At 38.4% G+C, this 26116-nt stretch overlaps 1 long non-coding RNA gene across 2 annotated transcripts in view; it reads left to right on the top strand.

The window, feature by feature from the left end:
• LOC140595438 (uncharacterized) overlaps positions 1–20859 on the top strand; it is a 270399-nt gene extending 249540 nt beyond the window's left edge. For both annotated transcript variants that reach the window (XR_011997036.1, XR_011997034.1), the window contains one exon: positions 18827–20859. This is a non-coding gene — a long non-coding RNA (uncharacterized lncRNA). The remainder of the gene's footprint in view (positions 1–18826) is intronic.
• Positions 20860–26116: the final 5257 nt, after the last annotated feature.

Below are 26116 nucleotides of genomic sequence, written 5' to 3'. Positions count from 1 at the left end.
CCCTTATCGCAGCTGACATGGCCCAGCCTGAGTTTCTGTTTAGCCAGCTTTCCAAAGCTATCTGGCACCTTTGCTGCTCCCTTTCAGCCCCATGGATCTTCTTTTAGCTTCTTGACACTTTTAACTTTGTTTCTGCTTCTGAGACTTGACACATCCTCTTCCACAATGCTCCCCATCCTCAGATCTTTGCTCACAGGTTTCCCCTAATCTATTCAGTCTCAGCTTAAACACTGCCTCTTCAGGGGAGCCTCCTCTGACCATTTACCACTGGATAGTCCACATCCATGCCTTCCAGTATATTCATCTAGGCACCATTTGTGTCTTTATAACAAAACTTCCTTTGTTTAGGTTTCGTTTCGTTTCATTTCATTTTCTTTTCTTTTTTTTTTTTCTTTCTTTCTTTTCTTTTCCTTCTGTCTTTCCCACTAGACTGTGAGCTTTCACAAGAATTACAATTCTCTTGTTCCCTTTATCTTTAGTACTTGGCTCACAGTAGGACATCCATAACACTGTAGAGGAGATGATTCAAAAGATATAAAATTAAAGGGTTCAGTGTTAGTTGTTTTGTTTTGAATTTCCCACTACCTATCTTCTATGCTGATCACTTAGCTAGGGGACTCCTGTACCAGATGATAGTTAAGAGATGGATTTTGCTTTTGATTAGTGTTTTGGCCTTGGTTTCCTATAAATGGAGACCATGCAAAGTTTAGGTAATGCTTTGCTGCAGGTGAAGGGTAAAAGGAAATAAAGCAGGGATGGAGGGAAAGCTAATATACAAGGTATATCAGCAAAGCTGGTCACAAGAAAACACACCCTGGTGGCTTGTCCTATGAGTTCATTTTTGAATAGATTTCTTGGAAATATTTACCTTGGAACAGTTCTTGCAGTTCGGGAAAAGAATTTATCTGCTGGTCCTTCCTGTCTTTTGTCTCTAATTGGTCAAAGTTTGCACCATAGGGAGTGGGTTTCTCTACCCTTCCAGGTTATGTTAGTCCCTTTGGGTATCTGCTGGGAAGTCAAACCCAGTGGCACACAGTGCCCCACAGCACAGTGCTTTCTGGGTCCAGGTGTGGTGGAAGGAGCCAGAACCTCTAAGCATCTGATTGTCTTGGCCTTGGGCTTGAGGCTCCCCCCGCCCCAGAGAAGTGCAGCAGAGGTTCTGTCTAAGCCTGTCCTTATTTTAAGAGAGTTTGAGATAACTGGTGAAATTCAGAGATGAGGTGATCAGCCGGGACTCTCTAGTGAGTAAAAATGGATGAATTTGAAAAAGCACATAAAGTGGGTCCAAGGAAGACTCCTTCTCAGTTCGTGGGCATGTGTGATTTTATACAAGCCCATGGCATGAAAGCCTGTGTTACCTCATTGAAATGTCACACTTTTCTTAGTCAAACTCTCACTGATGAAACCTCAGGAATGTTCCTCACTCAGCTGCCCTGAGTCCCACCTGGGGCATTATATACATATATGTAATATACCTATGTGTATATAATATATGTGTGCTCTTATATTTGCATTGAAAACTGCCATTCTACAATATGAAGATTAACAGTAAAATTTATACTAATAACTTAAAATTTTAAGTACGGTTGGCAGCTTTTAGAGCAGGAAACCCCACATTTTATTTTGCCCCAAGCCCTGCAAATTTTGTAGCTTGCTCTGCTCTTCCCTTATGGGCTACTTGTTGTCCTTGTGCAGACTTGGCAAGAAGTCCTATTTGCCGTCTGATTTTTGATCCTTGGTCACAGAGTGGAGAGTGAATGAATCCGTGGGGACTCTTGGTGACAATTAAAGGCCATCAGACCCTGGCCATAGTGAAGGAGTTTTCAGAAACTCTTAAGAATGCAATTCCTGGAGCCCAACCTCCAACTGTTCCAAGCCAGCCTGAAGGATGAGAGGCTTCTAAAAGAATGAATAGATTGTAGGTAATCAGGGATTTCTGTATAGATTTGTAGGGCTTGCATTCTGACCTTGTAGAATCTTCTCTCCCATCTTTAACAATAAAATAGTAATAAAAAGACATTTAAACTGCAATTCGCTATTTTATAATAACCTTTTGTTTCACCCAAAATATATGGAAAAAATATATTTTGTTTCACCCAAAATATATGGAACCTTTTGTTCCATCCTATAAAGAGGCTGTAAGGTGAAGTATAAACTGTGGACCAAACTCTGGGGCCAGCCTGCCTTGGTTTGATCCCAGCTCTGACATTTCTTTGCTGTGTGAGCAAGTCACTTAACTCTCTGGTTTGGTTTCCTCTTCAGTAAAATGGAAATAACAATTGCATTTCAGGGTAAATTTTATTTTCAAGGTTGTTGTAGGAATTAAATGAGATTAATTGAGAGTAATGTATGTAAAGCTTAGTGTCTGGAACATACTCTTAGTAAATGTTAGCTATTATTATTGTGTTTTGTTATTATTATTTGGTGTATCTGTGTACATATCCTCCCAGTTAGACTGCTAGCTCTGTGAAAGCTGGAGTGTGTCTCTGGCATGAAGTGTGAGCATGTTGCACATTTCAGTTACTCAGTAAACATCTTGGTTGCTTAATTATGTGGTGCTTCTCTCGATGTGAAGTAAATTGTTTTTTTTGTTTGTTTGTTTGTTTTTTGGTTTTTTGGTTTTTTTTTTTTTTTGCAAGTAGAACATTCCTTCTTCATGGTGAAATGAGAGCTATCTTAGAGACACTGGCCAAACCGAAGGTCACATTCTCACCTGTGTGATGTGGAGGACACTGATTTTGTTCCAGGATACTCATGTGTCCGGAACCAAGAAATGTTTGTGAGCATGAGAAACACACCACTGGCTGTTTCCCGATTTGGAATGAGGACTCTGCAGTTTGCTAATCACGTTGCTATTTCACCTGTTCTTTTGCTCCAGCATGACCCCTTCTCATCTAGCTTCCCGGGGTGGCGGCAGGCTGTGAGGGAGGGGAACCTCCAGTGAACTCTGAGCAATTCACTATTTAAAATGTCCACTGCTATATTTTAATGGGTATTGTTCAGAATATGCAGAGTTATTCAAACATGAAGGAACATGAATCCTAGTTCTCACTTTACAAAGCAAGTAATGTTTCTTCCACAAAAGCAGAGCACAGGCAAAGCCATTTCATGATCCTGGCAGCCGCCTCCCCGTTGGATGAGGTGTGTCTGACAGGCAAGCTGAGCTTTTGGGGGACCTTTCAGTCACTTCCGCCCACTAAGGTCCATCACCTCCACCCACAAACTCTCTCTTTCAGGTTGATGGATCTCTGTTTCCCACTCTCCAGCTCAGGGGAGGATGGTGTCACATTTCCCGCCCTGCAGGTGCACGAGCCTTCTGTTCAAGCGAGCAGGCCATGAGGCTGAGGTGGGGTGCAGAGGCAGATGCGGTGCCCGGGAGATGGGGTGTCCGATAGGAAGGCTGTCCCTTAAAAACAGAAGAAACCAAACCCCACTTTCACTGCATGAGAAGGTGCTTCCTGACAAATTTCTCCTCCATGAAGGTCTTCCCCCACTAGAGGAGAAAGCGAGCCCCTATGAAGAAAATTACCAGATTGTTGTTCTCCAGTGTAATATGCGGAACCACACCTGTGGTTGGTACCTGAAGCAAATGCTTTTCCCTCTGTTTCCTTTCCTTTTCCTTCAGCAGTTTTCCATTCTATTACCTTGATTCCTGTTACTTTGCTCCCTCCTCACCCCTCCTCCCCCCCCCCATTTTTTTTTAAAAGAGTGAAGTGTGGTTATTAAAACACAAATCTGATAGATCGGGACTACCTGAATTTGAATACAAGCTCCACCACCTGACTAGCTAGGTGACCTAGGGCAAGCTACCTACGTTGTGTGGGCCTTAGTTTCTTCACTATAAAAATGAGGCCAATAAAATGATCTCTTTCGTGTGCAATAGCTCCAGAGTACACCACCCACATTGGATTCTACAGCCCTCAGGGGGTGGTGGTTGCCACGAACTCTACTTCTTGGTCAAGATTGATGACTTTTCTGGGATTTCACACCCATCCCCAAATCTTCTGCAATAAACCCACAGGACACTGTGCTGTGAGGAGCCCTGGCATTTCGCAGTATGAAAGGTGGCAGACTTTGGGTTATGCAACACATCCTTGCTGTTGTGATTATTAAATACAGAAACACAGCTACAGCTCTTTGAATAGTGCCTGGAACATAGTCAGTGCCTATGCTCACCAGGCATTGGCCATTGCTCCTTGACACCTCTTCAAATATCCATGCCAATCAAGAGTATACTTGTTCTCAATAATGGTGCTCTGCTGTCATCTTAAGGTCCAGCTAAGCTCGCCCTTCACCTGGGAACTTTCATTTCCACCTATCATTTTCCACAAGCTGATTATCCCTTCCAGCTTCTGATTACTTCCTATACTTTGAGGAACCCTTCTTTTCTTAGGCCATTCCAACGAAAGAAAAGCTGCTTGTGTTGCTGCTCATGATGCAGGGAGAGAATTTTCTTCTTAAATGGTTGCAGATTTTTAAGAAACCAACTTTGGCTAGTCTGCCAACTTTTCTCTTAAGTCTCTAAAAGGTGGGGCTTAGAGCACTTACAACTTGTACCTGCCATCTCATCCCACCGTATGTTTTTATCAAGCGTCTTCTGTATGCCAGACACCATGCTTGGCACTAGTGCTAAGCCACGGGGCATTTGGTGATGGGTATTTCTTCACATGCATAATCAATAAGCTGAGGCCAAGATTTCTCTCTCCGGAGAGTTTCTGTTTTTTTTTTAATAATAAATTTATTTTTTATTGGTGTTCAATTTGCCAACATACAGAATAACACCCAGTGCTCATCCCGTCAAGTGCCCATCTCAGTGCCCGCCACCCAGTCACCCCCACCCCCCGCCCTCCTCCCCTTCCGCCACCCCTAGTTTCTCAGAGTTAGGAGTCTTCCATGTTCTGTCTCCCTTTCTGATATTTCCCACTTATTTTTCTCCTTTCCCCTTTATTCCCTTTCACTATTATTTATATTCCCCAAATGAATGAGACCATATAATGTTTGTCCTTCTCCGATCTCCAGAGAGTTTCTATCAGGTCCATTCACCCCAGGGACTGATTCACCACATTCTCTATATTGAGGGTGGGGAAGGTGTGGTGACCCAGTTGTTTAGTATTGGAGAGGTGTGAATTTCATTTTGCCATGCCCTTTCTGCATCAGTGTCCCATTGTCACTCCCAAAGCCACCCAAGTGAGCCCATGGGATGTTACCTAGAAGCAGCCTTCATTTCCTGTTATGCTCAAGAGGTGAGCACGTAGATTAGGTTGCCTTGGCAGAGATTTTCCTTTTACGGCCCTAATTCCAAAACCAGACGTGGTCAGCTTTCTAATCCTTGATTAAAAATTACTGTAATTTAAGTACATTGTATACCAAAAAACCATATTGTGCTTCAAAGTGTATACTCTGAAGACTGCTTGGCCAAATGAGATCTTGGGAAAAATAATAAGAGTCTACATAAAAGAAGCATTTAATCCTACAAACTTGTTTGCAAATGATTTCTTTCTGCCATTTTCATTGATCCAGTAAAAATCCCCAGAAGAATGAAGTAGCCCCCACACTACTACTAATACAAACCCCAAATCAAGGCACTTAAATTATTTTTTTCTAAGCAGTTTACATTTATTTACTTATTTTCACATTTTTAAAATTTAAATTCAATTTGCCAACATGTAGTATAACAGCCAGTGCTCATCCCATCAAGTGCCCTTCTCATTGCCCGACACAGTTACCCCATCCCCCCACCTACCTCCCCTTCTGCAACCCTTTGTTTCGCAGAGTTAGGAATCTCTCATGGTTTGTCTCCCTTTCTATTTTTTCCCACTCAGTTCCTCTCCTTTCCCTTGTAATCCCTTCCACTATTTCTTATATTCCACATATGAGTAAACCATGTGATGATTGTCCTTTTCCGATTGACTTATCTCACTCAGTGTAATACCCTCCAGTTCCACCCACATTGAAGAAAATGGTGGGTATTTGTCTCTTCTGATGGCTGAGTAATATTCCATTGTGTGTGTGTGTATATATATATATACCATATCTTCTTTATCCATTCATCTGTCGAAGGACATTGTGGATCCTTCCACAGTTTGGCTATTGTGGACATTGCTGCTATGAACATTGGGGTGCAGGTGTCCTGCGTTTCTCTGCATCTGTATCTTTGGGGTAAATATCCAGTAGTGCAGTTGCTGGGTCAGAGGGTAGCTCTATTTTTAAATTCTTGAGGAACTTCCACACTGTTTTCCAGAGTGGCTGTACCAGTTTGCATTCCTACCAGCAGTGCAAGAAGGTTCCCCTTTCTCCACATCCTCTCCAACAGTTGTTGTTTCCTGCCTTATTAATTTTCCCCATTCTCACTGGTGTGAGGTGGTATCTCATTGTAGTTTTGATTTGTATTTCCCTGATGGCCAGTGACGCGGAGCATTTTTCATGTGCTTGTTGGCCATGTGTATGTCTTCTTTGGTGAAATTTCTGTTCATGTTTTCTGCCCATTTCATGATTGGATTTGTTGTTTCTTGGGTGTTGAGTTTGATAAGTTCTTTTTTTTTAATTAAATATTTTATTCATTTATTCATGAGACACACACACACAGAGAGGAGAGAGAGAGAGAGAGAGAGACAGAGAGACAGAGAGACAGAGACACAGGCAGAGGGAGAAGCAGGCTCCTCACAAGGAGCCAGATGCAGAACTTGATCTTGGATCACAAGATCATGCACTGAGCCAAAGGCAGATGCCCAAGTGCTGGGCCACCCTGGTGTCTCAGATAAATTCTTTATAGATCTTGGATACTAGTCCTTTATCTGATTTGTCTTTTGCAAATATGCTCTTCTACTCTATAGGTTGTCTTTTAGTTTTGTTGACTGTTTCTTTTGCTGTGCAAAAGCTTCTTATCTTGATTAAGTCCCAATAGTTCATTTTTGCTTTTGTTTCCTTTGCCTTCATAGATGTATCTTGCAAGAAGTTGCTGTGGCCAAGTTCAAAAAGGGTGTTGCCTGTGTTCTCCTCTAGGATTTTGACATTTAGATCTTTCAACCATTTTGAGTTTATCTTTGTGTATGGTATAAGAGAATGGACTAGTTTCATTTTTCTACATATGGCTGTCCAATTTTCCCAGCACCATTTGTTGAAGATACTGTCCTTTCTCCAGAGGATAGTCTTTCCTGCTTTGTCGAACATTAGTTGACCATAGAGTTGAGTGCTCATTTCTGAGTTCTCTATTCTGTTCCATTCATCTCTGTGTCTGTTTTTGTACCAGTACCATACCTTCTTGATGATTACAGCTTTGTAATACAGCTTGAAATCCGGCATTGTGATGCCCCCGGCTTTGGTTTTCTTTTTTAATATTCCTCTGACTATTCGACGCAAGGCACTCAAATTAAACCTTTGGTGACATAGTGAGATTCCTTGGTAGAATAAAGCTAACAAATAAGTTCAAAACCAAATTATTCTTTTTTAAATTTGGTTTTTACTTTTATTAATGGGCATTACCTCCTCTCCCACATATCAGTTCCTGCTCCCAGAAAGCAGTCACATTCAACTTATGAATGATTTTTTGTCTGGATTTTTGTATTTCTGATAATATGCTATAGAGTTTCCACTTGATTTTCTAGTTTTAGACATTTCTATTGCCTTTCCATTATGAAAATTAGGTTGATCTCTTTTCGCAACGCCCTCCCCCACTTCCTAACACACACACACACACACACACACACACTCCCAAGTGTGCGCACATGCGCACTGTCCTCCCAGCATAGTTAGCTCTGATTTTGGTTAAATTAGGTCTGTCAGTAACTATGTTTTAAAAATTGCGTATTTAATCTCTATACCCAAAATGTGGGGCTTGAACTCAAAACCCTGACATAAAGAGTCATAAGCTCTACCCACTGAGCCAGCTAGGTGCCCCTGCTAGTAAATATCTTTATTTACATTTTCATTATGTCAACACATTTGAAAATTGTGCAAAGATTTTATTATTACTTTTCCTTTCCTCGCCATCTTTGGTTTCCTTGGAACTTGTATACGGCCTTTTCTCCCCGTCATTTCTTAGGTTTCCATAGGTACACCACTAATTTATCCCCAAACTTCTTCAGCAGTAAATTTCCTCCAGGTAGATTCAAACATACCTGATTATTTGCTTTATCTGACTGAACCAATCTCAGCAGACTTTTGACCTGCTCTCTTGAGTTTGATTGATATTTAGGCTTCTCTCCAGCCCGGTGTCATCTGGGGATCTCCTTCACCACCATCCCTGTTATCCCAGGAGATCCTCTTTGCCACTTTCCCAATTTGGGACTGTCATTTCCTGGATTCCATATTTTCCTCCTTTATTTGGCTTATTCATTCATTTTACTTATGCACATAATTCAATTTTTCTGAGAAAAAGTCCATGAGTGGTAAATTTTATGATACTAGGTATGTCCTTATTCTATCATTGCTCTTCATTTAGGTTTTGGCTGGGTATAAAATTTCAGGTTCAAAGTGGGTATTTTTTTTCTTCCCTCTCTTAATTTAAAAATTTTCTCCAATGTCTACTAGTTTTCAGTATTTATTGAGAATCCAAAGCCATTCTTATACTTGATTCTTTGTATGAAAACTGCTCTTCCTCTTTTACCCCAAATAGAGAGCTTTTAGGATTTTTTTTCTTCTTAAAAAAAATAATCTCAGAGATTTTGAAAATTCACAGTGATGTGTATTACAGGCTATATTTCCAGGAAGCAGACTCTGAGATGGAAATTAGTATGGGAGGAGGTTTATTTGGGAGTACTCTTGAGACCAACACCTATGGAGAGAAGGGAAGGAAGTCTGAAGAGGGGGTGGGGAGAAGTTGAGTTGTGATGTGATCTCAGAAGAGCCTCAGCGGTGGGTCTGTGGTGGCTTTACAACTGGGATGGCCCTTCAGAGTTGTCCTGGGTGGGGCTAGGAGACTGGTCCTTTACATTCCTATGTTGACTGGATATGGGCCACCCTGCAAGGAGACAGAACCTTAGATAAAGCACTTTTCTTCTGTGAAGGCATCCCCCCAGCTGAAAGCACCTTCTGCAGTAAGGGGAATACGTCCTTCCTTCCTGAAAGGAGACCTGAAGGATGCATCGCAGCACTGTCACACTGTGCCTTGTGGCAGGGGTCTGACTTCATCCATTGTGGTAAGCAGAGAAAGAATCCTTTCTATTGGAATTTTATTCATTGGTCTGTACTATTTTCTTAAACTGCTTCTTTGATTTGCTTTTCAAATTTTATTTTTTTCTCTTTCTGAAACTGTTATTTTTCAGGTATAAGATTACTTCTAATTTCTTATCTTTCTGACCCCATTATCTTCTCTTTGTCCTTTGGGCTCTTTCTGTAGTTTATGTCAACTTTATTTTTCAACCTTTCCCTGAATTTTTTTATACATATACTATCTTCTTTCTAATTTCCTTGAGCTTTTTTGTATTCTTTGATTTTTAACATTATACCATTCTTGTTTAATGGATGCAATATCTTATTTTTTTAAGAATATTAGCAATACCTTTTGTGAAATTTTCTTGCATTGCTTTTACCTTCATGTGACTTTAAAATGTTTATTTATTTGTACCTCCTGTTTTTCACATTAAATGCATTTTTTAAGGTTTGGCAAATTATGTTTTTGCTCATATTTAAGGGTATAGTGCTACAGCGCTAATTTCAGCCTCTGCATGTTGCTGAAGCCAACTGTGGGCTAATGTCAGGGTGATCCATTTGGGTTTTTCACTGGGGAAGCTCCAATGTCAACAGTTTGGACCTTTTTTTTTTCTTAAGGTGTTCAGATTTCCTAGAGAAGGACATTATAATATCTTATTGGAGGAATAGTATAGATTTCTGGAAGGCAAATGTGGGAAGAAAGCTGGAGTGTGGAGGCTCTTAATCTACGTAACCACCTTATTGTAATGTCTCCCTATCATTAATTGAGACTGGTGTCATTCAGCTCAGAGAGCCTCTGTTTAACCTTCTGTGGAGACAAACATTTGTTTTCTTCCATATGAAGAAGCAGCAGTCACCTGGCCCTTGGTTTCAGAGCAGGTATTTTGAAATCTCATGAGGACTGTTAATCAGTATTCCTTTTATTAGCTCTACCTTCACCCCTACTTCCAGAAGTCCTGGATGCTGCCAATTCTTCAACCTCTTGGAGGTTCTATGGCATAAATATGGTTTCTTCTTGGCTCTCCCTGCTGCTGATTTAGCAGTTAACTTTATTGGGTCTGCTAAGTCTGTTGCACTCATTTGTTTTCTTTCTAGCATACAAAATTTTGTTGCTTCTGTCTTCTCCCCTATTCCCTTGGTTCTGTGGGTTTCTGACTCAAGAAAAATCCTTTGCTGTCAGTCTGGTAGAGTTTTGGAGGAAACAGATAATGCAATGAGCTGCAATCCTTAACTAGAAGTAAATACACAAAATCATTACATTTCTCTGAAATTCCCTTAAGGCAATTTAAGTGAAACCAAACCAGATTGATTCCAATATCCATTAAAATCTTCAAGCTATAATTTCCTTCTATTTACTTTTTTAATTAAAAATTTAGTGTTCTGAAATTTGTAAATTTTCTCTGTAAACATGGGAATTAATGTAGGAAACATAATTCACTGTTGAAATTATAGATTGAAAGTTAGTGAGAATACAGCAAAAGAAACTGCATCTTGTGCCTGGTAGCATTTTTGTGGTAAAAACAGTAAGAGCTTGGATCTCTATCTTGCCTCTGCTACTTAGTAGCAGAATAAAACTTAATCCCTTTGAGGCTGCTATAAAATAGACATAATAAACCAATACTGCATTCAGCTGAAGGCAAGACTGAGTAGGAAATGGATGTAGAATATGGCCGGTGCAGAGCAGAAGTTAGTTCTCTTCCCTGGTACCAGCGGAAGGCGGGAAGAATAGTGGAACTTCGCAGAGGAGGTGTAAAAGGATGTGGCTAAGATGCTTCCCATTCCTGGGGGCCCTCAACTAATCTTTGGGTTCCATACTTACTTCTCTCAAACTTATGTTTCCTGCTATAATAAAGCATTCAGGAAAAGGAGGCCCTGAAGAAAGAGGGCTAGCTGCTGATGGACAGAAAAAAGAGAGAAAAAAAAGGGAACATGGGTAAAGCAAAGAATATATTGATAGACATAGTATTTTTCTTAAAGATTTATTTATTTTAGAAAGAGAGAGAGTGTACGCGCACAGGGGAAAAGGCAGAGGGAGAGGGAGAGAACCTAAAACAGACTCCCAGCTGAGCATGGAGCTTCATGCAAGGCTTTATCTCACAACCCTGAGATCATGACCTGAGCCAAAATCAAGAGTCAGATGCTTTTAACCAACTTAGCCACTCAGGAGCCCCTTGAGAGATAGATAGTACTGACACAAGTGGCAATGGTGGGAAATCTAGTCTAGTAAAAACACAAAGTTTCTAAATTAACCTTAAAACCAAGGAAAAAACGTGTTCAACTTCAACTCAGAGGTGATTATCTCATTAAGGGATTACATGATTTTCTTCTCTTCTTTGGACCACCTTCTTTTCTATGCCCAGTGTGGAGCCCAACATAGGTCTTGAATTCACAACCCTGAGATCGAGACCTGAGCCAAGATCAAGTTGGATGCTTAACTGATTGAGCCTCCTAGGTGCCTTTGGACTGCCTTCTTCTATTGCCTGACGCTGGCAACTCATTAAGCCCTCTCAGAAGAATGACAGTAAGATAAGCAAAAGAGGATGAAACTTGAACCAGTCCTTTCAGAAACTAGTTAGTAACTCTGGCAAAAGTTTGATAAAGGAGAAGGCAAATAAACTTTCTTCGTTATCAGTGGAATTAAGTTATGCCTGCTACACCTAGTCTCTGTTATTGGGAATAATTGTGAGTTGGCTGCTTGTCAATTTAGGGGAATGACATGTAACTTAAATAAATGATCTACATCTGGAAGTTTCTGTTTCTCTGAAAAAAATCTAGGGCTGAGTTAAATAGTTGGATGACTTTCAAAATTTTGAATTTGTCAGATTTTAGTGGTCATTAGTAGAAAAGCAGAAAGAGCAGCAAAGAAAGGTAATTAGTTACCTAGGGAAAGAGACTATTAAAAATAATTGTTAAGTGCAACTCTGTTATGTGCAACTCTGCCCAGGTAGGAAAGATTTGGGGTCAGGCAAGCGCTGTTCTATAAAGAAGGTTGCTGCTTATCCTTTGTTGTGATCCAGAATTCTAATTACAGCCCTCAGTTGGATCCACCCTGTTTAAGTACCTCTGTAGCTATCCCTGGAGGGGTTTCTTTACTTGAGAATTTATGAATAACAAAGGGGTTTGAAAATGATTGAACATTTACTGCTGAGCAAGCTCTGCAGCTTGCAAAACAGTCAAATGCTCACTTACGAGAACATTTACTTAACAAACCAATACTGATGTACAGCGGTGTATCTGGTATTGTTTCCAATTCCCTGTCCCTAGGCCATCAGCACAACCCTTTGTCAGGTGTGGTTAAGAGAATGGTACATGCCTGGGTTTTGTTCAAACCACCCTCTCCTTTCATCATCTTGTTCTGCATCGTTTCTGGTCTTCTGTGTCCCAGGATGCTCTGCATCCCATTTGAACAGTCCATCCTCATAATGAGATGAATATCCGAATTGTGGCAATTCTCACTGTCACTGAGGCAGTTGCTCAGAGTGCATACTTTTAAAGTGTCATCACTAGCTGTATTTCTACAATGGATACAACTGCTGTTTCTAATTTGCTCACATAGGGCAGATCGCTCACATAGGAGCACCCCTCTCCTTCACCATACTGCTCTCAACCCTCCCCAGATCCTTGATGTCTCTGGGCTTTGTCCCTGTGCTCTGCATATGCTCAGGAATGAAAGAAGTTTTGCATACAGCTACAGATTAAAAATACATATATATATATATATATATATATATATATATACATACAACTTTTTGCTGAAATTTCTATATTCTGGAAATTTCTGTCCCACTTTGTTGAAGTCACTGACTGAAGTATATCTTTTAGGCTATATTTTTAAATATCTTTCTAATTATGGAACTTCAGGAGTGGCTGCTAAACTGTTCAAGATCTGTTCTGTGTGATCATGGACCAGACAATAGCTTCATAATAAGTATAGTGTATATAGTAGTAGTAGTAGTATATAACATAATTTAAAATTTTTATGACATATTTTATGTCAAATATGTCATACATAAAAGAGTTTGTATAAGATATGTGTATAATCTGAAGACTAATAACATGAATACTCATTTATCCACCACTTAGCTCAAGAAATCCAATATTATTAGTCCATTTAAAACTTTGTGGGTGCCTCTCTGATCCCATCTTCCTCCCTTTTATCAATGGTAATGCTAGCCTGAATTTTAAGTAAATAACTCACTGGATATGTGGATATGTGGATATATCTAAATAATATATTGTTTTTGCTATGTTTTTGAATTTTAAATAAATGGAACTCTGTTGTACACTGTAACATTCTTCTGTGAGTCTTTTTTCTTTCACTCAGCATTACACTAGTATCATTCATATTAAAGCATTTGCCACAGTTTGCTCATTTTCATTGCTGTTTGTATAACATTCTATTCTGTGAATATACTATAATTTATATACTATTGATATACATTTATGGGTTCCTTTTTAATTTTTGGTCTCTGACATCCAGTGATGCTCCGAATATCTTCTGGTGTGTCTCATGGTAAAACCGTTGAGGAGAATTGTTGGCTCATATGGTATATATATGCATGTTGGGTTTTTCTATATAATCCCATTTTTTTTCAAAGCACTTGTAACATTTACCCCCTACCAGCCATCTCTTAGGGTCTTCATTGTGACATAATTTTGCCAATATTTAGTATGGTCAGAGTTCTTAATTTTTGCTAATCCAGTGAGTGTGAAGTATATCTCATCGTGGGTTTTTTAAAAAAAGATTTTATTTATTTATTCATGAGAGACACACACAGAGAGGCAGAGACATAGGCAGAGGGAGAAGCAGGCTCTATGCAGGGAGCCTGATGTGGGACTCGATCCCGGCATTCCAGGATCATGCCCTGAGCCTGAGGCAGACGCTCAGCTGCTGAGCCACCAGGCATCCCTCATCGTGTTTTTAATTTGCACTTTTTAATTACTTGATGAAGTGAAAGCCATTTCAGACGTTTGCATGACATCTCAATTCTCTCTTTTTGAAGTCCCTTTTCAAGTCTTTTGTTCATTTTTCGATTGGTTAAACTGTTCTTTCGTTAATAATTTGTAGAAAGTTCTTGAATCCAGAAGATACAAGTTCTGGATACAAGTTCTTTGTTATTAATAGAAGTTGAAAATATCTTTTCTACTTTTTAACTTCACTTAGAATATCTCATGATGAACTACTTTCTTGATTTTAATGTTATCAAATTTATCAATTTTTATAAAGTTGGTGCTTTTTGTATCTTAAGAAGTTTTATCATACCATGAAGTTATGAAAACATCTCTTTCTAAAATCTTTTTTTAATCTAAAATTATCTTCTAAATGATTTTATGTAACCTTAAACCTTTATAGTATGCATTCCATAGATAGGTTTTTAACTCTTTTGGAAGTAGCTTTTGGTATGGTGTGAGTTACAGGGTCCTATTTTCAAATTTTCTACATGGGTAGCTATTTTCCCAGCATAATTTATTAAAAAGTAAGATATTTCACCAACTGACCAGCAGTGCTACATTTTCGTACCAGAAATAAAGTGTCCATATGCTCATAGTTTCTTCCTGAGCTCTCATTTTTGTTCCATTCCCTACTTGTTTTTCCCTGGGATAATTGTATGCTATCATGTTACTGTAACTTTGAGTCTTTATATTTACTAGAGCAATTCTTCCCATCTTTCTTTCCTTTCCCAAGAGTTTCTTGACTTTTTGCACATCTATGTAAGTTTTAGAATCAACTTGTTGTATCACACACACATACACACACACCACACACACACATCTTACTGTAATTTTGATTGAGATTTCATTGAATCCATAAATCAATATGGAAAGAATGGATAGTTTTTATAAAACTGAGCCTTCCAGTAGAAGAACAGATGAATATGATACCCTCCCATGAGGCTACCATGCTGCAAGAAAGTCAAGTACATGGGAAAACCACATACCTGTAAATTCTCCCATTAGTAGTTCTAACTTCAAATCCTTTCAGCCCAGGGGCCAGGCATGTGAGTGAGTAAATCCTCAGATGATTCCAGTTTTCAACTGTTGGGTCTCTCCCAGACTTTAAGCCTTCCCAGCTAAGGGTCATTAATAAGCAGAGACAAGCTTTTTTTTTTAATGAATTCTTGACCCATGAAAAATGAGCAAAATAAAATGATTGTTGTTTGAGATCCCCAATTATGATGGTTTGCTGTGTAACAATAATAAACAGTAACAGAGAAGTCTTTAATTTCTCTCAATAAAGTTGCATAATTTTTCAGTAAAGTCATACATGTTTGTTAGATGGATTCCTACGTATTTGATACTATTAAATGTTATTGTAAATAACATTTATTTACATGCCAATTATGGGATACATTTTTTATATCATTTTCAAACAGCTTATTAATTAAAAATTAAATTTTTAAAAATTGATTTGTAAGCTGAAACCTTATTAAACACTAATAATAAAAAGATTTTTGTTTTCTATATGTACTACCAGCATATTTTGGTGTTAAATTTTGCCAATTTTGTTTCTTTCTTTTTAATACATGTTATAATGTACATTTTCTTTCCTTGCATGATTCTTCTGGCTAAGACCTCCAATACAATGGCATTTAGAGGTGAGAGCCAACAACTTTGTCATAGTCTTGACTTAAAGTCCAGTGTTTCACCATAGGTTTATTGTAATTTAAGGAAGTTTTTTCCTAAAGATTTATTTATTTGGGAGAGAGAGAGAGAGAAAGTGAGAGAGAGTTGGGGGATCAGAGGGCGAGGAACAGAAAATCTCAAGCAGACTCTGCTGAGTGCAGAGCCTGATGCAGGGCTTGATATCATGATTCTGAGATTACAACCTGAGCAGAAAACAAGAGTTGGTCACTTAACTGATTGTGCCACCCCAGTGCCCTAAGGAAGTTATTTTTTATTTTTAGTTTACTAGGAGGTTTTATTAAATGTTTAAAGAATTATTTAATGCATATTGTGCATGTGGTGGGACACATGTATGTTTTCTATATGTCTCTGAGTTTGGTTTGCAGATATTTTGTTTAAGCATTTTGAATTTGTGTTTATGATAGAACTTTAATTTTACTTTCTTGTCTGCCTTTGGTTTTGGTGTCAGTGTGGTACTAGCTTTATATATAAATAAAGAAATATTTCCTCTTTTTCTGTTCTTTTTATAAGCATGAAAGTGTCTTGTTTTTTCAGCATTTGGTAGAAATCATGTTTAGAATCATCTGACCCTGTGTTTTCTTTTGCGTGTATAGATTTATAACTATGGACTTAATTTCTTTCGTTGATAGAGGACAAGTCAGGATTTCTATTTTTTCTTGAATTAGTGTGTTAATTTATATATTTTTGAAGCATGTTTCTATTACACTTATAGTTTATATATTAAACTTATAGTTTAAGTAGTCTTTGCAACGAATTCTTTGAAATGTATTTTTATTTTTTAAGATTTTTATTTATTTTTAGAGAGAGCATGCGAGAGAGAGAGAGAGAGAGAGAGAGAGCATGGGGCTGGGTGTAGGCGCAGAAGAAGAGGGACAAGCAGACTCCCCACTGAGCAGCAAGCCCAATGTGGGGCTTTGTTCTTGATAAATCTTACAAAAGATGTATCAGTTTTAGACTAAAAAAAAAAAAACCCACCAACTTGTCTGTTGTTTTTTCTGTCAATTTTCTCTAATGTTTAATTGTTTTATGTTTCATTAATTTCTGCTCTTAAATGTATTCCCTTTCTTCTATTTTCTTTGGCTTTATTATGTTTTTTCTTTTACTAGCTCTTTAAATTGATTGCCCAGGTTAGTTATTTTCAACCTTTCTTTTTTAATACAAACACAGAAAGCTTTAAATTTCTTTCCAAGTATTATTTGTAGATGCCTCTGACAAGCTTGATAAGAAGTATTTTTCATGTTTGTTCACTGTTAAGTATTTTTAAGTTTATGTGATCAAAATTTCTGTGATCCATGTATTAAAAGTACATTTTTCAATTTCCTAATACAATGTGTTTTTTAGTTACCACTTTCTTCTTAATTACTAACTTAATGTGTTGGGATTAAATATGGTCTTCATGCCATAGAGTCCTTGAAATTTTTAGAGAATTGCTGAGATCACTCCTTGTTTAATTTTTGTAAATTTTTTCTGTGTGCTTCAAAGTGCATGTGTATTTCCCAGTTGCTTGGTGCCCTGTCCTATACATGTCTCTTGGTTCAAAGGTGGTATTTGTGAGGACAGTATTTGTGTACCTTATTGCATGTTATAGTGTATTTCTAATGCCCTTTGATTATGAGCTCCTTTTGAGCTGGACCTTTATTGGCCTATTTTTAAAATACATTCCTCCAGAGCAGACTTTGCTTCTGCTGAGCACATGAGGGCACTATCACCTGAGACTTTTAAATGATAGCATTGGTTTAGCATTTTTTTTTTTTGTTTTTGACCACATAGGTGGTATAAAATCAGGCCCCTACATCAGCCCTCAGTGAGTGTGGCTTGAGGTTAGGAATTTCCAGTGGAGAGGCAGAGGGAGGCATATACTGGCATTGTCTCCCTCCATGGGGTGGGGTTTCTCCTACTTCACCCACTGATAAAACTGTTCCCCAGAGATCCTGGCTTTTCAGTTGGTGTCTGTCTGTGAAGTCTGCTCTTCTGAGAGCACTCACAATTGGTATGTATCTTCCAAGCAAATGCTGGCTCCAGTGTTTACTTACCCTTGAGAATTTGTGCTTTCTCATAGTTTCTGACATCTGAGGAATTCTCTTAACTTTCTGGCCAACTTAACCATGCATTAAAATTATGATTATATATTTTAACTAGCATTTTTATTTGTGCAATACTTGGAGGAGTTTCCACATTGCTAGAAAGATAAGTCTATAATGTAATTTGGAAACAAAAAAAAAAAAAGAGAGAGAGAGAGAGAGCAATCCAGCATCAAACTATGATTTCAGGTGAAAATGGCTCTGGATTTAATTTTCCACTTGGACTATTCCAGAGTATGGGAGGAAACTGTGTAGTTAAAAGGGTAAGTGGAAAAAGAACTAGAGAGCATGGAAGAGTTCGCATTACAAGCTCTTTCCTATCTGCCAAACCAGTACAAAAGTTTCAGCTTCCTCTCTCTGAGTTTCCATATCTATAAAGAAATTACTACTGCTACCAGATTTGTGAAGCTTTCATAAGGAAACATATACAAAAATACTGTATGTGGGACTTTGCATAGAGTAAGCACTCAGGCAATGTGGGGTGGAATTGACTCTGAGATTCCTATTAAGATTTTGATAGATGCTTCCCAGAGTTTGCCTAGAGACCTAGTCAATGCCTCTATGAATGTGATACTTTCAAAATGAAAATTTACACCAAATTGAATAGAATAGCAAAAGGCAATTCCCAGGGAAAAGAATTGTTTTGAAGAAAAAGGCAATTCTGCTGGGCTCTCTTTAAGCACAGGTCTCAAAGAATTCCCATAAATTCCTAGGAATATGATAGATTTAGCCACTATCCAGAAACTGTGATTCTCAACAGGGCTGCTCATTTGCAACAGTAGTAAATGTGAGACACTTCCTTGAATCTTAGAATCAGGGATAAAATGTCCCAATTTACTGCTTGATTTCTTATTTGATTGTTTTCATATGCAAGGATTTTTGCTTTGTTTTTTATTTATTTATTTATTTATTTATTTATTTATTTATTTATTTTTGTTTTGTTTTAACAGACTGGCTTTTAATTGCTGGAAAGCAAGAGAAAAAACTTTGGGTCATCTGGGTACACAGACTGGGAATTCCAACATGCCTCAGTATCAGGCAAAATGTAAGGGCTTCAATTTGGCTCATTCAGGGTGAGTGCAGATTATCTTTGACATTTACTGGATGGGGATGTTTTTGCCACAGGAATGAAGTGTTTTCCAGTTTATTTTAAACTGAGAACTCTCAATTCACTGTGATAGTTGGTTTGGCAGAGTTAGTTGCCTTTACAAACTCCTCCATCTTGAATGAAACTTAAAATGACTCTGAGCCCGGGCGAAGAAGGAAAACTTGATGAAGTAACCCCTGGGCACTGCTGCCCTGTGAGTCATAACTGAGGAAAAGCATCAAGGGCTTCTGTCACTGCATGTCTCAAAGACCTTGGATGATGTGGGGAATGGACTCCACGCGGTCATCTGGTCACACCCCTGGCTTACTCCCTGACTGTGGACTGCTTCTCATGTTACTTAACTAAGGCTACAGAGAAACTGCTTCAGTACATACCACCCTCAGCACCTGCATGATCTGTACACACATATGTATGTTGGAAAGGACATTGAACCAAAAGAAAAAAGACAAAATTAGCTCCTTTTACTAAAGGTTAGAAGATTTTAAAACAAAGAAAGAAAGTAGTGTAACTCAAATGAATTGCCAGGGGGAAGGCCAAGTTCATGAAAGAAACATATCATGGTTTCGCCTGCATTTCTTTTTGCCTCTGGACATGTAAGTATGAGTTAATGAGCTTATAATGTGCCCTATAGAATATCAGGCTCTTTTCAAAGACTTGTTATCTAAAGTGCTTACATTATTGGATTCAGTTGTATGTATGCTTATTTCCTGATGACAAATTTGGACCCAGAGAATATTTCCAATTACATCTATTATTTCATTATGAATGTAATAATAATAATTTTTCTATGATTTATTCTCTAGAATACTGGCAATAAAAAGACACTAATTCTTAGATTATTATGTTACCCTTCCCTATCAAGAAAACTTTCATAACACAAATTAAGAGCAGCATCAAAAAAACAGGCCTCATATCTAGCATTTTGGTCCTCTGAAATGAGATAATTTTTTAGAACATAATAGACACTTAAGTTTAGGTCCCTGTGGAATTGAATTTGATTTTGATCTTCAAATCAAACATTAAATATTCTGTTAATTGATCAAAATTACATGTAATCTATATATAAACTAGAGAAAGATATGTTTTCTTTTTAAAACACAGTTTACCCTGCTGTTGGACAAGAGTTTCTAACCTAAGGCTGCAAATTCCTTGAAATGTGCAAACGTGTGTGTGTGTATGTGTGTGTGTGTGTGTGAAAGAGAGAGGGAGAGGTATTGTATGTTGATGTAATTTTTTTTTTCCTGGGGCAAGGTGTATAGTTTTCATCAATTCTCGAAAAGGTCCATGATTAAGGATCCTTGCCCAAATGTGAGGATACATTTTCAGATAAGTGATTTGGTTATGAGCATTTTTCTGCAGATTGAAGCTGGTTGTGTCATATTTCTGACATAATCTTTTTAAAAACATTTATCATCAACAATCTTAATGTTTGAGATGTTAAAATGTAACATTCTGGTAGTGTTTGGAAAAGAAGTGTCCAAAGATAGCTTTTGGGAGCTCCACAGGATTTTACAATATTCTGAAACTATGGTCTGTTTTCCTGAGGCATTAATAACCAAGATATGCGGCCCTATTTGACTTGACATCTTAGACTTAAAACTCAGTTGTTTGATTTTACTTTGCCATTTGCCACGTATTCATATTCATAGCTCTCCGATAGTATCTAAAATTATGAAATTCAATTATGAGGTGATTGGAATTTTGGAGAGCATCCAAATAAATTCCCTCCCTCCCTCCATCCCCTCTTTCCTTCCTTCCTTCTTGTTGTTTTATTCTTTGTACTTTTTTCAGTACTCTAAAAACTGAATGTGTTTTGCAAAGCTGTGCAATATTATAAATAATAGTAACAAAACAATAAAGCTTGATTACCTAAGAGCCTTCTTTCTTTTTTTTATCACCTATGATTTATTTAGGAAATAGGGGGAAAAAAGTTCCTACCTCATTAAGTAGGGGAAAAAAAGCTATCCTCATTAAACTAACATCTGATCTACTGTAGTTTCAACTTTCATTTCAAAGCACTAATAACTTGTCATTTGTAGTAATACTTTGAATAGCATACCATCCCTGATTGACTGCAGGGCTATAATTCAATCACCAGCCTCTACTGACATTGTGATCCCCAGGGGTGCGGCTTGAGGCTTTAGGAATGGCAGCTAAGTCCCAAACCTGAATTACAGCTCCGTTATTCAATCCCAAGCCATGCTTTGTTATTTATAGTACACAGAAAGAGAGTGTGGACTTTTTGAAAGAGGAAAACAATAAATCAAACTAACAAGATGACTGGCTTTAATATTAAAATGTAAAACTCTATGATGTAGAGGTAGAAAGATTAATGAGCATATGACGTAGGGTTATTAAAGGTGTGATGGGCAGGAGAGGGAATGGATTATGGGGAAATGAAGTATTTCACTGGAAGACAAGTTTGGTGGAAGTTTTTAAGTGACCAGCTAATAGAGCTGGTCTTATTACCATAGTGACATAGCCCAAACCCACAGTCCTTTCTGTAACACCCTTTCTCCTGAAGTCCCGGAGTCTGGCTGTCAAACAATCGCAAAGGTGTGCACCCACTCCCCTGTGTTACAGCACTGCTCCTGTCGTTTTCCTGCACCTGTTTGCTCTCCTGGGATGGGTAGTCGTGACATTTGGGGAAGCCTGAAACAAAGGAATAATGAAGTGATGGTTTTCGGGAATGACCACCAAGTAATACACTTACCAAGGTCATTTGTCCAAGGCCATCCAAAGATATTAATGTAAGTTAGAGGAATGAGAAGAAAATAATGTTTTCTGATGATTTGACTTGAGATAGCGTACCAATTAAGATAGTTACGAGTTAATATCGGAGGATCTCAGATCATTGGCTCCTGTTTCAGTATAACAGAATCAGTTGCTAAAACCAATTTCTCAGCACGCACCCTTTAACCTTTGCTGTGGTTGTTTTTGCAATCCATTTACCTGATCCCTCCTTCCCCTCTCCTTCATCATCCCTTCAATACCTTAAGCCTCATTTCCTGTCTCACAGTTAATAAAAGAAAAATGTCACCCCCATAACCCTTACCCAGGCCACCCTCCCTTTCCTTCAGATTTATAGGTCTTTGTCTTACAGCTAGTTTTTTCACCTTTGTTTAAGTTTGTCGGCCTGTCAAAAACTAGCAAGTCCAAACATTCAGAAATCTGCAAGTTGACACTCAGTGTAACAATTGAGGTAACTTTTTATTTAAGTTATTTCATTTGTTTGTTTGTTTGTTTTATTTAAGATTCCTGAGGTATTATCAGTGGAACCTCTCTGAAACATGGGAGACAAATCTGGTGTTAAAAAGCAACACAGCCACCCCCAAAACGACCACAAGCCTCAACAAGATATGACTGATCAGTTTTTTCAGGTCATATGAATGTCCCTGGAGGTCCAAGAGTGCCACCCTGGATGCTTGCTTTCCCTTCGGTCACTTGCATGGGGTCTAAGAGGAACCTGCTGCTCTGCTAAATTTCACTCCAGAAATGTAATGAAGTAAAATTTCAGGGACTGTTTAATACAGTTGTGTATGGAGAAACAAACATTTTAAAATCCATGTATTTAAAGGTTGTTCTCGCTACAGAGCATTTATCCTTAAAAAAGAATTTTAAAAAATTCATTATATAGGATTTGGTTTGCTAGCATTAATCAGTTAATTGAAAACTAAGGAGATGCAATACATTATAAAAACCCTTGTATTATTAGAGTATTTTATATTGCTTACTTTCCTAGAAGGAAGAGATGATCTCGGGATAGTAGAATTGAAAACAACCTTAGTTAGGTATCTATAATATTAATCTGCTGGAACTATCATAAAAAACTACCACGGATTAGGTGGCTTAAACAACAGAAATTTATTTCTTCATAGTTCTGGAGGCTAGAAGTTTAAGATCAAGGTATTTGGCAGAGTTGGTTTTTCCTCAGGCCTTTCTCCTTGGCTTGTAGATGGTGCCTTCTGGTGTCTCACATAGTGTTTTCTATGCCTGTCTGGGTACAAATCTCTTCTTATAAGGACACCAGTCAGCTTGGATTAGGTCCTGCTTAATTGGTAGGTTCTACCTTAATGACCTTATTTTAACTAAATCACCTCTATAAAGGCCCTATTTCCAAACAGTTACATTCTAAGATATTAGGGATTGGGGCTTCAACATATGAATTGTTGGAGGGGACACAATTCAGTCCTTAACAGTATGGTAAGATCTTCGTCTTGCAAAAGAAGAAACTGAGACCCGGAGAAATAAAGTAAATTCCCCAAGGTCACATAGCTAGTTTTTGGCATACCTGATAGAGGATTGGGGCTCACATTCTGTAATCATTAGTGCTACCTGGCTAATATTTAAATAAAAATAAATAGGAGTTAGTAGCGAAGACTTGAAATCCCAGCATTTGGCAAATAGTGGACATTCAATAAATATCTGTTGAATGATTGACAGCCTCTCTTTAATGAGAAATACGGACTTGTTATAGATTTGGTGACTTTTAAAATATGTCTAAAGATGATAAATGGATAGAAAAGTAGATAGACGTTGGATAGACAAGTATTGACTAAGACCCATTTATTTAGGAATCATACCTGAAGTAGAGTCCCACCTCTTCTACTATCTAAAGCGTACTTTTGTCTCCATTTTAAAGCCTCTAAACACACACAGTGTTATAGGAAGGTTGAATTGGGGGTTACAAAACAGGGAGCTGCAAGGAAAGTGAAGTACAGAGTTCATGTTCCCATTAGCGAGTGATTAGATAAAAGTGCTCCTGCAGATGAGCTCTTCCTTCAATCACTAGGCTCTCCCAGGAACACAGATGCAGGTTATATCAGGTCTGCCTCTCTTGCAGAAGCAGGAGCTCAATGAAGGCAGATGCTAAGATCTTAGTACTTGACACAGACACTAGAACTTAGTAGTCACTTGTGAATGAAAGGAATTAATGAATAAGAGAATATAGCTATCAGGCACTGAATCATGGCATTAATCCAAGACTAAAGACTAAAACAATTGCTCATAGAAACCCCTGACTTTGTCCACAGACACAGGAATTACTCAGAAGATACATATGCTGCTCACTGCTGAACTGGGAAAAGGTCCTCATTAATTATTTCATGAACCAGTTTGTGCCTCAACATTGTCTCCAACACTTAAAATGCCTTTTCTTTCCTTTTTTTAAAAAAGATTTTATTTACTTATTTATTCATGAGAGACACAGAGAGAGAGACAGAGACACAGGCAGAGAGAGAAGCAGGCTCCATGCAGGGAGCCCGATGTGGGACTTAATCCTGGTCCTCCGGGATCACACCCTGAGCCAGAGGCAGATGCTGGCGCTGAGCCACCCAGGCGTCCGTTAAAATGCCTTTTCTATGACTTACTCATTAGTTATCTCATAGAGTAATTTACACATTTATGGGACAGCCTATGTATGTGTGGATCCATTCATTTTGTTTTTCTTAAATTTATTCTCTTCTAAGTAGGAATAGCATGATTGCCTGAATTGTAGCACATCCTGGGTAGGCACCTCACAAATTTATTTGGAAAATTCTATGAGGACATGGGCGGAGCACCAATCGCCTTCCTCTTTTGGCTCAACCAGTCTTTTTGACCTTTGGTCAACTGCTCTCCCTCTCTCTGAATCTCTTATTTGGATTTTGCTCACTAGAAATAATAACCTATCTCTTTGCCAGTGTTCAGAAAGGGTTAAACATTGGAGAGTCCCTGGCTTCTTCGGAGTCACCTCCCTCCCCATTTTTCAGGAAATTTTTTTTCCCTTCCTTTCCTTGGCATTAAATAATCTTTGTAGTTAGTATCTTCAGATTTTATAGATAAAATTACAATTCAAGCTAATAAAAAGAAGTGTAATTGGACAACCGAAGAACACGAAGTTTCTACTAAGAAATACATCAACACATTATTAACAAGCCAAACAGAAGTCTTTGTCCTGCCCTGACTGTATGCAGAACAATGCCAGTCACTCCCTTTCCTTTCTGGAGGCACTTTTTGCAGAAAGTGTAAGCCCAGGAGACTCTAAGAGGAGCAGTAAAGTTTGCCTAAGTTTCCAAAAGGTGCTCCAACGAGGGGGACTGCAGGTGACCATCATCTGGCATTTTGGAAAGCAACCTGAGAGAAAAGTAAAGTCCTATGATTTATATTTTTTAATGGCAGAAAACAGTCTTCTGAATCAAGCCACTTAAATCCTTATGGACTATTTTCAAGCTAAGCTAATACTGTGCAACTCTTTGTATGTGACACAGCGGCTCCCCTTCCTTCTCCCTTGAGTCTGGGTGAGTGGAAGTTGGCAGTGAGAGGGAATGTTGAATATTGCACACAGGGAGTTGGATAGGAATGTTGAGAGTTAAGGAGTAGACTTGCTTACCCTCCCTCTTCTCTTAAAATTGTCCGGAGCACGTTTGCTCATACTCCCTAAATTTAAAAATCCCAGGACCCAAGTGAAACAAATCAGCCTCCCTCCTAGTGGATTTGCTGACTCCCAGAAAGGTAGAGACAGTCAGTGTGGAGGGCAGGTGTTATAAATAATTGGTATTTTTCCCACCTACAGTTGTTTCTCCCTATGAACTCCTTAGTATCCCTTGGTGTTACACTGAATAATCTACTGTCTTGAACTGTATTCCTGTTGGTTTTTTTGGCATGGTTCTTGCCTCTCCCACAGATTCCAAGCTCTTTAACATCAGGACCAAGACATATAATTCTCTTTTACTCCTAAAGCATCAAACCTAGCACTCAGGAAATATGATTTAATTGGTTGATGAAAGAGAGGAACAAATGATTTGAATAATAAGTGAAGACAGAGAAAACTTAGGAAGATTTGTAACATTTGCAAACATCAGTGTCTTATGTTTTCACATTATGTGGATGTCAAACTGTTCCCAAAATCTCAGGGCATTCACAGGAACTGCCCAAGTAGTGTTTCTGCAGGAGAGGTCTGATTGATCATGGTACTCTCATGTAGACAAGGACATGAACATGCTTATATGACTATGTCTCTTGGAACTTCCAAGTCTTCAGTTGACTGGGCTTTACCCATCAGAAATTAAGAACAACTGATGGCCAACATTAATTGGCTGACAGGTAGGTATGACAGGCATGTTTCACATGCCTCCTGTTATCTTTATGATGA

Source organism: Vulpes vulpes, chromosome 1, assembly GCF_048418805.1.
Source record: "Vulpes vulpes isolate BD-2025 chromosome 1, VulVul3, whole genome shotgun sequence".
Lineage (NCBI taxonomy): Eukaryota > Metazoa > Chordata > Mammalia > Carnivora > Canidae > Vulpes > Vulpes vulpes.
Note: the sequence above shows the minus strand (reverse complement) of the source record. Positions and strands in the feature narration are given on the sequence as shown.